The sequence below is a fragment of the Leptinotarsa decemlineata genome, unplaced genomic scaffold (assembly GCF_025532065.1).
Source record: "Leptinotarsa decemlineata unplaced genomic scaffold, Ldec_3_MD MMD2_tig00026361_RagTag_RagTag, whole genome shotgun sequence".
Classification (NCBI taxonomy): Eukaryota; Metazoa; Arthropoda; class Insecta; order Coleoptera; family Chrysomelidae; genus Leptinotarsa; species Leptinotarsa decemlineata.
In genome coordinates, this window is record NW_027412704.1 from 3,353,809 (window position 1) to 3,369,406 (window position 15,598).

The 15,598-nt window shown below is 35.7% G+C and overlaps 1 long non-coding RNA gene across 1 annotated transcript; it reads right to left on the reverse strand.

Annotated features, from left to right (window-relative positions):
- Positions 1–4,682: 4,682 nt before the first annotated feature.
- Positions 4,683–8,392, reverse strand: LOC111502860 (uncharacterized). The gene is made up of 2 exons (XR_002721801.2): positions 7,787–8,392; positions 4,683–4,898 (listed from the first exon to the last, which is right to left on the reverse strand). It is a non-coding gene; the product is annotated as an uncharacterized lncRNA (long non-coding RNA).
- Positions 8,393–15,598: the final 7,206 nt, after the last annotated feature.

Sequence of the window (15,598 nt, forward strand, 5' to 3'; positions counted from 1 at the left end):
ATATCTTAATTAATGTACGGAAACAAAAAATGTATTTCAACTGAATCTGTCGAGTACAAATATGATATGAGGAGGAGACAAAATAAACTACCCAGATCAAAAAAAAACAATAGGCCAACGATGTGCAAACTATCATGGACCTCGACCTGAAACATTTAAAATTATATTCTCCTACTTCATATAAAAATAAAATAAAACTTTGGATTATGCTCAGTGAATGAAACTCTTCCATTATGCGGTGAATCAATCTTGAACTTGGAAAACAAAAAATTACAAGTCACTATCCCTATTGTAAATATGAAAATACACCCAACTATGACAATATACCCAACTATGATAACACTCCCAACTATAACAACATTCCCAACTATGATAATACACTCTACACCAAATATGGCTCATATCTGAATAATATATACAAGTAACGTGACGTACACATCAATAAAATTATAGGATCTGTACTATTAAAGTAAATTTTTGTCTTAAAACTACAATAATATTATATTTAGGTTAATTTATCACATATAAGCAACGGTCTCACCACTGACGCTTCGTGATTTTGTATTCTCGTTTATTCGTTTTATTTGATGATTTTCATATTTGTATTGGATATCTGAATAAACTTATATTATTATCATATTATTATATATACTCCTCAACGGCATGTACTTTTTTATTCATTACTATTTTATTGTCATCACTACAAACTGAATTTCATTGATTGATGGTCCACAATAATTTATTCTTAAAAAAAATCACTGACGTCAAGAGAAATCAGCTTTCATAAATAATAATTGCTGAATCTCAAACTTCCAGAAGAATGCTTCTTTAATGACAAGTTAGTTCCTAATAGAACCAGCTAAGATAAACCTAATGCCTTTTTAAGATGTCACGTACTGATTTCCAAGTGTAAAAAATACATTAAATTTAGAAGAACAAGGTCTCGGTCATTAGCGAATAGCTAGTAAATGATTAACTGAAGAATGCTGTCCATTGTGAGATTCTGGACGATTTCATCAAAAGGTGGCATAATTTTCATTCGATAAATATATAAATGTGTTTGTATAACAAAACCAGATCAAATCGATATATTCTATTTTCATCGAATGCCATTTGAATGTAGACTTTCAAAATTTAAAAAAAATGGGTGTAAAGCCAACCACTTCCGTTAAAAATAATCCAAACTGAAATCTTCTGATCTGCGATTTCCACATTTTATAACATTATTTCATAAGCAATATCAAAATATCAATCGATACCTTCGATGCATACTGATGAGCGTAAACAGAAATAATTAGTTTATACTCTACTAACTAACTGTGAATGGAAAATAACAATTTTGAAGAAATCCTTGAAGTACGTCAATTTTCACAAATACCAGTCGAAAACGATTACCAATAATAATGATAATAATAATAATATAATAATAACAAGAGGTAACAGCAGTGAAAAGCTCTCTCCGCGGCAAGTATCAGCACAAACTTCGACAGATCTGGTCATTGGAACTGTCGGGGAAGAACAAAGTTGCTGCAACAAATATGCTTGCCGTTCCAATCTTACTCTACTCGTTTGGAGTAGTGAAGGAGGACATCACGTAAAGACCCGAAAAATGATGCATCTCTATAGGAGTTCCCAAATGGTCCGTTCCACGGTTGTACTTCCCCCGTGGACTTTTGAGTTTGAAGTGTCTACATGACAGAATAGTACTGGATACAGCCTGTAAAGTCGTCAGGAGTTTGGATCCCCTTCTCTGCATGGTCCGTGACCATGAAAGAGCAGGAATTGGAGCATTTCTCTTTAGGGCAGCTGCCCGAGCAGCTGATGAACTCGGTATAGTTTTCGACACTGAACGAGGTGACCACAACTCTGTCACCGAGTTGGAACCTGTTCAGCAAAAAGCTCAGATAAAAGCCGCAGAGATTACCTTATTTCTGCGGAAACACAAGGATAAGCCAATGCATGGGGTCATTGAAGACTTTGGCTTATCAAAGCGTCTGACCTTCGTTTTTCTCGAGTGGGCTGAAGTCGGAAACTGAGGGGTTCATCATGGCTTGCCAGGATGGTGTCTTCAACACCTTAGTCTACCGCAGTCGAGTGATGGGTATAGAGGTTCCTGACACAAAGTGCAGGGCCTGCCACGAGGCGCCCGAGACCCTAATGCACTTGCTATCAGCATGTCCAGCATATGCGGTTTCGGCCTATATCCATCGACATAACGAGGCCCTAAGAGTGCTATATTACCATCTACGACACTCTTACGGTATTGACAAGACACCGGTGTTGCCCTACGCTCCGGGGAATATTGAATCCTTTGTGAGGAACGAGAAGTGCCAAATTCATTGGAACTATTCGTTCCCCACCCTCAGGCTCATACAAGATAATGAGCCTGATGTGGTCCTTCTCGACCACCAGAGCAAAACGATATTTGTCGTGGAGTTTTCAGCTCCTGGCGAGAAGAATATCGTCAGAAAAGAGGAAGAAAAACGGATAAAATATCGAGATTTTCTCCTCAAACTCCACAGACTCTATCCAGGTCACTCTGTCAAGATGGTTGTTCTGATTATTGGAGTCCTTGGTGAAATGATGTCCTTTCTACTCTTGAATCTTAAAATCATGCCGGCTTGCCGCACTGAGGCAGAAATCTTAGCCGCACAGATGCAGAAGGCTGTCATTCTTGGCTCACTGCGTTTGCTCAGGGTACATGATTCTCGGACCCAATGATCACTCACCCCACGGTGTGGGGAGTAGTCATTGGTTGATAATGCTGGTGCCCTCCCGAATGTATCGGGGCTTCGGGGGATAGGGCCTTACCAGCGCACACTACGGTGAAAAAAATAATAATAAGAGACCATTAGAGAACAGGAATTGGAGCATTTTTCATTAGGGCAGCTGCCCGAGTAGCTGGTAAACTCGGTTCACTTTTCGACCCTGGCTTACTGCGCTTGATCAGGACACATAATTTTCATACCCAATGATCACTCACACCACGACGTGGGGGGTGATCACTGGTTGATAATGCTGATGTGCCCTCCAGAATGCTTCAGAGGATAGGGCCTAACCAGCGCAACGTTAGATATTATAATAATAATAATGAAAATAATAATCTGTCCTTTAGTCATCAAACTCACAAAGGCAATAAAATATTTTGGATTAATTTTAGACAGAAATCTCAGATGGGACCAGCACATAGACCATATAGTTGAAAAATTACGTTGCATATTTTACAAATTCAAACGGATAGCAAATATATTCTATCAAAAACAGAAAATTATGTTATATAAAAGTTTAGTAGAGCCCCATCTGAGATATGGTATAATTGGTTGGGGTGGGTTGTCTAAAACTCATCAACATTTTCTTGCAGTTATGCAAATGAGATTAATCAGCTGTTTTTTTATAAATATTACTGTTGTACGGCAGAAAAGAATTAACTACACATTCCCATAAATATGCTACACGTCGAAATCATAGTATCATCATACCATTAATGCTCAAATCAGTTGGGCAAAAATCCTACCGGTATCGAGGGCCAAAACTCTACAGTTATCTTCCTGAAAATTCAAGATGCGAAAAAAATCTCAAAAAATTTATGACAAAGATCAAATTATTTGTTGATGTGAATATCACAAACAGAGATACATAGACAAATATAAATTTAAATACATGCACTTCCTCGATTGTAGAAATATATTGTGTATCAATTTGTTTTCAGTCTGGAACCATTAAAATCAAAATCACCTTCATTTTATAATTCTATTTTATTTTACAATCGTTCACTGTCATGTCATGTATCTCTATCCATTGATTGTTTTCATTTATCTATATTCTGTTCAAATGTGTCCAGTTTAGACTTATTTTTTTATAACTAGTCTCTAGAACTTATTTCAATACATTGATTATTTTATTTCATTTATATTCTGTCATGGGTATACAGTTCAAAGATATATTTTAATCCATACTTTGTATCCATTCAATACATTGGTTTATTCTTTATCATCCATTTTCTGTTCAAATATGTCCAATTCAAACTTGTATTTTCATCTATATCTATTAACCCACAATACAAGAAGTGTCGCAGGAATTCCGGAAAAGATGTTTGACGTAATATGTTTGCCAATGAGAGCTCTTAACTTTGACCACCTCGTTTGCTAGGCTTACCAACTTTGAATTACAGTTTGTAACTAAATGTGACATTTACATCTTTCAATTTTGACTGCATCAAATGTATGTGATCAACAATTCCATATTTCATAATTATTCAGTAATTTTTTATATGGATGGAGAAGTAAAACAACCTTTACGATTACTTTTGTCGAAAAAGTCGTTCGAAACTTCATCCGAAAATAAGTTTCAATTCTTTGTAGACAATTGTAGTTAAAAGCAATCAACCTGTTAACGAGATGTTAACGTGTATCACCATAATTCGAAAAATTCGTTAAAATGCATAGTAATTTTTGATGATATTCAGTTAAAAAACAATTCAATAATATATCTCACTTCTGGGAAGGAACTGACATTTTATATTTTATGTCAATTCACAAAACAGTAGGATATACTTGTATAAGAAAACTCAAGTTGATTAAATCAGTTATCGCTGTTTTTATTTGCGTGTGAATTAAAAAAAAAATGCATGTTAATATTACTCCCTCACTTTGAAAACAAACACAAGAAAAAACAAAACAAAATTTTACAACAAAATTTTATTAACAGAAATAAATTATAGTAACACAAGTATAAAAATGGATATGCACAAATCTTATCCTACTTTCGACTAAAACAACCATATCTCTCAGTACTATTCTCTAAAGCATTCTCTAAAGAAAGGCAACATAATCATCAAAGCAACTCCTTGTGCAGTAGTAGCTGGTAATCCAAATATCCGTTAGACATGAAGTAGTCAACTGCAAATAATAAAACAATTTGAGATATTTTCCATAATAGTGTAGGTACAATGAGTAATGATGATCCTAAAACTTAGGTTTTTTTAGAAGTAATTCACAAACATATTTTGCGATAATGTGATGTGATAAAATGCCTTTATTCATCATATTCAATGATTTACAAAACAAGATTGATGAATGGGCAGGGTTCAGCTAATGAAGCGGCTTTTAAACCCAACCTTGGATTTACACACTTAAGCTATAAGATCACAAAAACCTTCAATATTAATATATCTGTATAAGTATAGTATGTATTTGTGTACATCAAATTTCAACGATATGTGTAGTTTTGAAGTTGAATTGATATCTCGAATAACAATATAAAAAAGGTAAATTTCACTAGTTCGGACTTCCATTGTCTATTATATAAAATGATTTGAAATCCCTGAAACAAATAAAAAGAAGAATTGAAAATGAATGGCTGAAAATAATGATTATATTAACCAAAATAAACCTGATATGAAATAATAGTGCAATAAAATACAAGTAAAAATAGAACAATTGAATAAATTGAAATAAAGAAATGAAAAAAGATGACTGGACTGATTCCTCCGAAAGATGACTATTTATAGGTCGTTCGAGTAGTTTCACTTATCCCCGCTTTCCATTTTCCTCTTCACTGGTTCCGTGGGAGATGACCGTTTTGGCGGGAGTTGGCCATTTTTTCGCTTGATGATGGGTTTCCATATGTTGCGTATTTCTACGCTGGCTTGGCTGAATACGTTGTTGGGCAACATGTATGCGGCTTCCTTGAGGAATAATCAGGACTCTATTAGACCGTGCTTTTGGGCTCTGTAATACGAAGGAAGGTCTCGAGAAGGAACTAGGCATCATCAAAAATGATCTTCAACGGGATGGTTACTCCAAAGCGATGGTAGAAAAGACTCTGGCTAGAAGACAGCAGGAGCCTCGCAAGGAAGAGAAGCCGTCACAACCAGTGCTTGCACTTCCCTACATCAGAGGATTATCGGAGAGGATAAGAAGAATTGGTTCCAAGTACAACATCAGAACCTGCTCCAGATCCGGTAACACTATCCGTAGAAGCCTCACGAAAACCAGGCCACCAAACGCGGACTGCGATTCCAAGAATTGCATTAACCAGATACCCTGTGAGTGTGCCGAGCACAAGAAACACACACAGCGAGGGGAAACCAGCAAATCAGGAATAGCAGACCATGTTTGGACCCATCAACACAACATCGAGTGGTCCCAAGCTGAGATCTTGCACAGAGAGGAACATTGGTTTAGGAGAAAATTCAAGGAAGCCGCATACATGTTGTCCAACAACGTATTCAGCCAAGCCAGCGTAGAAATACGCAAAATATGGAAACCCATCATCAAGCGAAAAAATGGCCAACTCCCGCCAAAACGGTCATCTCCCATGGAACCAGTGAAGCGGAAAATGGAAAGCGGGGATAAGTGCAAGTACTCGAACGACCTATAAATAGTCATCTCTCGGAGGAATCGAAACGTCGTGAACTAACGTGACTTGGAATCTCTCCACTTTTTATGTTCATTTTCTTTTTTCATTTCTTTATTTTAATTTATTCAATTGTTCTATTTTTACTTGTATTTTATTTCACTCTTATTTCATTTCAGGTTTATTTTGGTTAATATAATTGTTATTTTCAGCCATTCATTTTCAATTCTTCTTTTTATTTGTTTCGGGGATTTCAAATCATTTTATATAATAGACAATGGAAGTCCGAACTAGTGAAATTCGTCATGAATCATTGTCAATCACCTTCAAACATAAAAAAGGTAGTTTGGAAAGCTTGAATTGTGATATATGACTGCCAGTTTCATTTTTATGAACCATCAGGGTAGAGATTAGTTCATAGATTGAACTTTCACTTTTTATTCAACTCAACTTCAAGAAAGTTATCACAATGAGATTCATTGGACCTGTTTTTATACCACATCTATACTTTATCGAAAGTTATGTAAAGAAGGACTAGAACTACAGGAGTTCATTGGAGAAATTGACAATATCGTTTTTGTAAGGAGAAAAAACCTTTTTTCTGACTGAAAATAAAATATCACCCTCGTAAGGATTATATTTTTCATATTCCAATTTTGACATTCATTTTCACATTCATTACAAGTGACGAAACGAAACGTTCGCTTGAAAGCAAGATTTCAACAAATTCTGGAATTGCACCCATTATTATACAAATGAACGGAAGGATATATAATTTAGATTGTTCGTGCAAAAAGAAAACGATGGTAGAAACTCAAAAAACATTGTTTCAAAATCAGAACTTTGGGATACATGTGAAATATCTGTAATCAAGCTTCAAAATTTATAATTGAGTACCTTTCAAAAATCAAAGTTGACTTATTCTTTTCAATTGGTTTACCTGGTCTAGTGCATTTATTTAATGACCTCAAAACTCTACAGAACTGACTAGTGTGACAACTTTTCCAACATTTATATTGATGCAAATGATTATTTTTGAATATTTATTATTATATAAAATATTAAATATTTCACATTCATATTCAGCTTTTTGGTACTAGTTGAAAACTCATAAAACGGTTATGGGTGATATATTAGTAAATTTGTCGCTAAAAAGGTAGGTCTTTCCTTCTTCCAGTTCATATAAAAAATAAAATTGGTGATAGTTCTTCGAAGAAGATAATTCCTAAATCAAAATGAAATTGTGAATGTCTTCATAAATAATAGCAATTTTGAAAACTGCCATACATCATTTTTTGATGTTAACATGAGCAACTTTTTCTTCAACCAACCGATCTTCTATCTCTCACGTTTTTTTATTGAAGCCCACATAATATGTGGACACTAACTATATGACGGGCCCTGTATAAATAATGTTCAAATTACTCACCATCTCGATAGTTAGGAAGGAAAGTCAGCCCTCCAGTTATCCAAACGAAGCACTAACTCAGTCCTTGGCCCTTTTGAAGAGCTTTTTGCCGCTGCCGATGGAATATTTTGATTTCCACGAACTACTCGATGTTGACGAACAAACCGAACTTTCCGAATTATTTCTGTGCAATTCATTTTTATTACAGTTCCTGTCGTTGATGACAAGGAGAAAACGATCAATAACTTGCCGAACATGGCTGTGGGTGCGACTGAAGGGGTTGGTGTACATTTCCGAAACAATCAATGCCACTCACTCCGTCGAGTACAAGTTTGGTATGCACTTGCATTGAGAGGAGCAGTTCCTTTTATAGACGACGCGGTTCGAAGCAAGGCTAATGTCAAAGTTTCATGTTTGTTGTTAATTAATGAATCGATATTAGTCGAGTCAATGAAGGGTAAATGTTCTTTCTGAGGGCATCCGGCGATTTTGAAAAAATGTTTGAGTGTACTTACGTATTTTCATACGTAGATTAAGAATCCGAAAGAAAAAACGGTGCTCTCCTTTATTTACAAAGTTACGGCCCTTTAAAGTTCAGAAAAGGCAACTTTTCAGTCTTCTTTTTCACAAGATAAACGATATTTATTCAATGAAACATAAAACAACAATAAAAGTTAATTGGCGCACCGGGGCGGCTTCATTGATTCCAGTGGCGCATTTGCTTTTTCAGCTGCAGGAAAACCCAGAAAAACCTGTAGCACCACATCATCTAAAGATCTTGATCTGCCAATGTCCTCTCTCTCATAAAACAAAATGTAGGGTGTCTCCAGAGGTTCCAATGAATTCAATACATCGCCAGAACACTCTACGACACGACAAGATAAACTATTTGAAAACACAAGCATTTATTCACTAGGTCACCTTTACAGCTTACACCTCCTTCCTTGACACTTTTTACTTCAACAATCAACATTTCTCCAATAAAAATGTAAAAAAATGTACTGAGCTGCTTTCTGGTTATACAGGGTGTAACTAAATAAGAGTAAAACATTCAAAGAGGTGATTCCTCATCGAAAAAAAGATAGGATCTTTAATATGAAGAAATTTAATTGGAGCATCCCTTGCTAAGAGACAGCTTCTTGAAGGCGGTACATAAAATTTGTATAACAATTTTTTTCACAAGCACTGAAGAAGTGACAATATTGAAATTAACCTGACGTTTTGTACTACCAAAAAAACACTCAGCCAGGAATTTATTTGGTTTACCCCACGGTTGTTAGGGGTGGAAACGAAACTCCTAAAATGTATTTCCAATGTAACTTTTTGTGTTATTATGTGTTTACCATTTGAAAATTTATTTCCGATCCTGTTTCATTCTAAACAAAAAATGTCTCTTGGGTTTTTTGCCCAAAATAAACCAGTGGGCAGCAAAAAATTATTTTACGAACAACTACAGAGGTACATCGTCATAAATGCGAAAATACGAAACTAATCTATCTAGTAGGTCGCTATTAGCGATACTGATAATTAAATTGGTATGACGCTGTCAGTTTGTGAATTTTCGGAATTGAATTAAAACTAATTGTGTGTTGTTGTTCTGTTCTCAATTTATTACTTTAATAATTCACTTGTTATTAAAATTGAATACACAAATGAGGAAATGGCTGATATGCATTACGTTTACGGTCTGTCGCAGGGGAATGGGTTAGAAGCTTCTAGAAGATATGCTGAAATGTATCCTCAACGGCAGCATCCTTCACATATGATATTTGCTCAACTTCATCAACGATTACGAGAATATGGTTCATTCGACAAAAGAACGCAGGATTGTGTCGCCATCGAGAAGTACGAACACCACAGCTTGAGGAAGCAGTACTTAATTTGATTGAAGAACAACCTACTATCAGTACTAGAAAGATTGCTTTCCAGCTAAATGTTGATCATATGACGGTATTTCAAATTCTAAAGGAACAACTCTTATACCCTTACCATCTGCAACGAGTACAGGCCCTGTTACCGCGAGACTTTCCGAACCGTCTTGAATTTTGCAATTGGATGCTGAAAATGATTAGAAGAAATTGTAACTTTCTGAAGACGATAGAATTCACAGACGAATGTAGTTTTTCTTGGGACAAGATTATTAATTTTCATAATTACCACAAATGGGCTGATGAAAACCCTCACGCTATTGTCGAAACTAACCATCAAGAACAGTTTTCTCTTAACGTGTGGCTCGGAGTTATTGGGAATGATTTGATGGGACCTCATTTTCTACCTCCTCGATTAAATGGTGAGGCATACGTTCAATTTTTAAGAGAAGTGCATCCAGTACTGCTGGAGGAAATTTCTTTGGGCGTCAGAAGGGATATGTTTTTATGCATGATGGGGCTCCCGCCCATTTTAGTCAAGTAGCACGTCAGCATTTAACTGAAACATATGCAAATCAGTGGATAGGTCGAGGAGGACCACAGAACTGGTTCGCTCGATCCACGGATCTTAATCCTCTCGATTTCTCTATTTGGGGCCATTTACAGCATTTGGTTTATCGTACTCCTGTTCGTGATGTAGAGGACTCAAGAAACCGCATCATCGATGCGTGCAGGGTAATCAGAGAGACTCCAGGAATATTTGAGCGAATACGTGGTTCAATGCGCCGACGTCTACATGCATGCGTAATGTCTGAAGGTAGACATATTGAACATTTACTATGATTTCTACATTTGTGTGTTTTGTTATTATTAAATTAGTTTTGTTTATTATCCTTTATTCGTTAAATACAAAATAACAATAAATCCAGTTCGCATTTATGACGATGTATCTCTGTAGTTGTTCGTAAAATGATTTTTTGCTGCCAACTGGTTTATTTTAGGCAAAAAACCCATGAGACATTTTTCGTTCAGAATGAAACTGGCTATCGAAAATAAATTTTCAAATGATAAAAAAATAATAAGACAAAAAGTTACATTGGAAATAAATAAAAGGTTGTGTTTTCCACCCCTTTCAACCATGGGGTAAACCAAATAAATTACTGGCTAAGTGTCTTTTTGGTAGAATAAAACGTGAGGTTGATTTCAATATTGTAACTTTTTCAGTACTTGTGAAAAAATTTGTTATACAAATTTTTTGTACCCCCTTCAAGGGGCTGTATCTCAACAAGGGATGCTCCAATGAAGTTTCTTTATATGAAAGATCCTATCTTTTTTTCGATGAAGAATCACCTGCTTGGATGTTTTACACTCATTCACTTACACCCTGTATATCTCTGTATTTTACGTTTTTAAGGATAATAGCATAGTTGGTACGACTGACGCTGTCAATATTCCAATATTTTAACATTTTTTTTGGAAAAATGTTAATTGTTGAATTGAAAAGTGTCAATTAAGGAGAAATAAGGTGTAAAGGTGATCTAGTGAATAAATGCTTGTGTTTTTAAATAGTTTATCTTGTGAAAAAGAAGGTTGAAAAGTTGCCCTTTTCTGAACTTTGAAGGGCCGTTACTTTGTAAATAAGGAAGAAAACCAATTTTTTTTTAGATTCATAATCTACGCATCAAAATACGTAAGTATACTCAAACATTTTTTCCAAATAGGCGGGTCCCTCAAAGTGAATATTTACCCTGAAAACTTTTTGAAGAGGGTGCGGCAATTAAACAGCTAAACAACAATTTAACAATAATATTCGTTGAAAGACAAGTTTTATCGAGGAGTCAATTTATCTTGTTGTTTTTTCGGAATTCCACCATCCACAATTTAAAAAGTTAACAAAGCTAAATCAATAGAGAATCTTCAAAATGTGCAACTTGGCAAATCTAGCTGTCTCTTGAGATGGGCGAACGATAAAGACAGATAGTAACTGTCCACTTCTTACTTTTATCAGTTCAATCGGGAAAAGAATTTTGGGTCAAATGAATTCGACAAGTGTTGACAACTACACGTAAATCAGTAGATCACGAAAACCCTATTGTTCAGGTGGAAAATAATTGAAAGATAATGAGTGATACATAATTGCAAAGAATATATACATTCTCATTAGATTTGAACGAATTGAGAAAAAATGGATGAAATTACTGCCGATAATCAACAGATAATTGAATGCATAGTAGAAATGTGATTCCGTGTTAGGAATCACACGTTGAAAGGTGAGACCTCGTTAGTCCTTGTCTCGCACAAGTTTCTCAACTCCTGAGACTTGTCGTTCGTATGGGGGCGACAACTGATTAAAACGGAAAAACAGATTTGAAACAGATTATGAAATGTAGCAGGTGGAAAATCCACAATTTATCTACATGGACTGAAAAATCTCAGGCCTAACACATATATGGCGCTATTCGTATTGCATTCACCGCTTTTTCAATTAGTATTAATCTTCAAAAGGAAGCCTGTGTGTTATTGTTTGTAAGTTATTGTGCAGAGCATGTGTTATTTTCGAAACAATGGATCAGAAACAATTTCGTGTTTTAATTTTACACTGCTTCTTGATGGTAAAAATACCATTCAAGCGAAGCAATAGATTGAAAAGTGTTGAAAGGACTAGCCTTCATCAGAAACAACAATTAAACGTTGGTTTGCTGACAACAAACGTGGTCTCACATCCACTACATACGCCAGATTTGGCTCCCAGCGACTACTGACTGTTTGCAGTGCAAAAAAATGCTCACCGGTAAGGAATTTCGCTCGAATGTACAAAATTGTTCAAATGGACACCTAATTAACCAAATATCTTCTGTCGAGTAATGCAGAAAAATCGCTGATGCATCAACTCACTTTACAAGAATCACAAGAACAGTGAGTGTTCACTGTGACATGAATTGTGTTCTTATGTTCAACTAACAGCTTCAAATGCATATAACGTTTCTCGTTGTAGTTCTTGAAATGAGTTTTATGTGGTAATGACGATATTTTTGTGAATATCTACTATGTAATATTGAATTATAGCAAAAACAATTAGGAATGAAGATATGATAGCCATATGAACGGTCTAATGTTGATATGTTTTTTAAGTGTTCTGAAATACATTGTGAGAATTTGTTTTTCCTAAATAAAAATAATATACATTCACATCGGCATAGAAAGGTCGCGACTTTTTTGGATGAAAGATCACTGATACTTGGAATTTGGAAAATTCGAAATGGAAACTTGTCAAAAACTCCAAGATTGATGTTGGAATTTAACAAAATTGTCATTGCAAAATTTTGACTTCAGTTTCCGAATAGTTACTGTTGAATTTCGACCTCAAAATTGTTATTTTCCAGGAAATTGATGGTCCTTTTATGCCTTCTTACTCATTGTTTCAGCAATATACGATAGGTTACCTTTAATGTTTCGAGATTTGCAACCCCCGTGTTGACAACTCTTTCGTAATGTTGGACATTTTTGAGCTCATACGTACGCAGAACATTTTGACATACGCGCGCTATTTGTGTTGTTTACCATAATTCGAAAGATAGCCCAAAAATGGAATTGAATCGTGAACATTTTCGTGCGATTATTTTTTACAACTTTCGACTTGGATTAACTCAGCAACAGTGCATGCATGAACTTGATTCAATTTTTGGCGATGAAGCTCCATCAAGGACCAGTGTTTATCGACGCTATGGTGAATTCAATCGTGGTTGTAGTTCTCTCCAAGGCGAATTTCGTGAAGGTCGTCCAAAATCAGTTGTTGTTCTGAAAACCATTGATGCTGTGCGCGAACTGATATTGCAAGATCGTCATATGATCTATCGTGAGATTGAGACAACCTTAGGCATTAGTGAAACCAGATACATTCAATATTGCATAAACATTTGACTGTCAAAAAAATTTATCAGCGTTGGATCCCACACAATTTGTCAATCGCTCAAAAAAAGGTTCGTGTCGATTGGTCGAAGGAAATGCTCAAAAAATGCGATCGCGGTGCTTCAAAACACGTCTATGACATCGTGACAGGTGATGAATCATGGATTTACGCGTATGAGCCCGAAAGTAAACAGCAGTCCACTGTATGGGTGTTTCAAAAGGAGCCGAATCCAACAAAAGTTGTTCGCGCACAAACCAGTTCCAAGCTTGTCGCATGTTTTTTCGTAAAAACTGAACATGTCGCAACCCTACCACTAGAACAACGCAAAACAGTCAATTCTGAGAGGTACACAACCATTTGTTTGCCAGTTGTCTTCCAAAATATCAGGAAAACCAACCGACGAAGACGGATAACTCTTCACCACGACAATGCGAGCTCTCACACATCGGCTCAAACAACTGCATTTTTGAGCCCCCAAACCTGACATCGATTTGATGAGTCATCCGCCGTATAGTCCTGACTTGGCACCGAATGACTTCTTTTTATTCCCGCACGTGAAAAACGAACTGAGAGGTCAACGTTTTTCGACACCTGAAGAAGCGGTTGCTGTATTCAGAATGCATGTTTTGGAGATACATCAATCAGAGTGCCAAAAGTGCTTCAACAATTGATTCAAACGCATGCAAAAGTGTACAGATCTACAAGGCAACCATCGTCAATAATTATTTTTCCGTTGTGAAGGTTTCTGATTCAGAACAATATAGAAAAACAAAAATTATTATCCATATTCACGCGGCTATATTAACAAGTGCGTTTGATGTTGCGGTTGATTTGATTTTACGATGTTGGAATTGGAATATAGACCGCAACTTGACGCATTGTTGTTGCGAGTGAAATACCAGAATTACGTTGAACAAGTGAATTTTGCGGTCCACAGCGAAGTGCACTAATTTACGTTGTATATATTCCAGAAGATGAGTTTTTCAACGTGAATCATTGGTAAACAATTCGAGATATGTGGAAATTCAAGGGAACAATTTCGATATTTGCTTTCAATATTTTCTTCAGTACGATATACAATTTTCCAGATTATTCTTGCCCTGCACTTTTTGACTATGTACTGTAGAAATGAGAAAAAAATAATTTCATTTACGAAAAGAACAATTTGTTCAGGCCAGTCTCCACTCCCTACACTGTAGATTGATAGACTGACATCTATCAGAAAGCAACTAATCTCCTGGCTAATACCACGAAGGGCGTTGGATTATATCCGACAGGTGTCAGTCAGGATTCTTCACTGAAGTTATTCCTGCATATGCTTTTGGCGATACAACTGCCTCAATGTATTTTCAATTATTGAAACACACTTGCAGACAGGTTTCGGGCTGTTTGGCCACTTGTCAGTGCAACATAAAGTCAATAATTTCCGATAATTGAAAATAAATTTTTTTCAGAATACAATTTTCGAAATGTAAAATGATGAAAATCCACTCGATGAAAATCCATGACGTACTCAAGGAACACTTGTGATATTTCCACATGAGTGTTACTGAAACACAACACGTGTCTTGCTATACAATTGCTTCTTCATGCGTGTCTTCACTGCTGAAAAAAGTAAAAAAGTAAAAAATATACCTATGTATAATATTGAGGATTTCGATACAAAATATAAATATCCGTTATTTCCAAGGAATTGAAGAATGACAATCTCTATAAATTTGTGAGTTACTCCAGATTCTGTGTCTATTGTGAAACCTGGTAATTCCATGAGATTCACGATTCATTAGATTCAAAACCAGTTCTATTGATTTAGTGACTTATCTCCAAACGAATCATCATGCTAATTTTTTTTCAGGATGTTTAGAAGCGCTATTTATTTTATTGAAAATTTCCATGAGTTACTCGGAATTTACGGAGGTGTCTCTATAAGTGTATACTCGAATTATTGAATTATTCATGTCATTACTACTTCGATTTGTACCTACTCATTTTGTTGACTAAAACTCTTCCATTCGATAACAAGGAATTCCCACGTCAGTGTTTCGATTTGAGGCT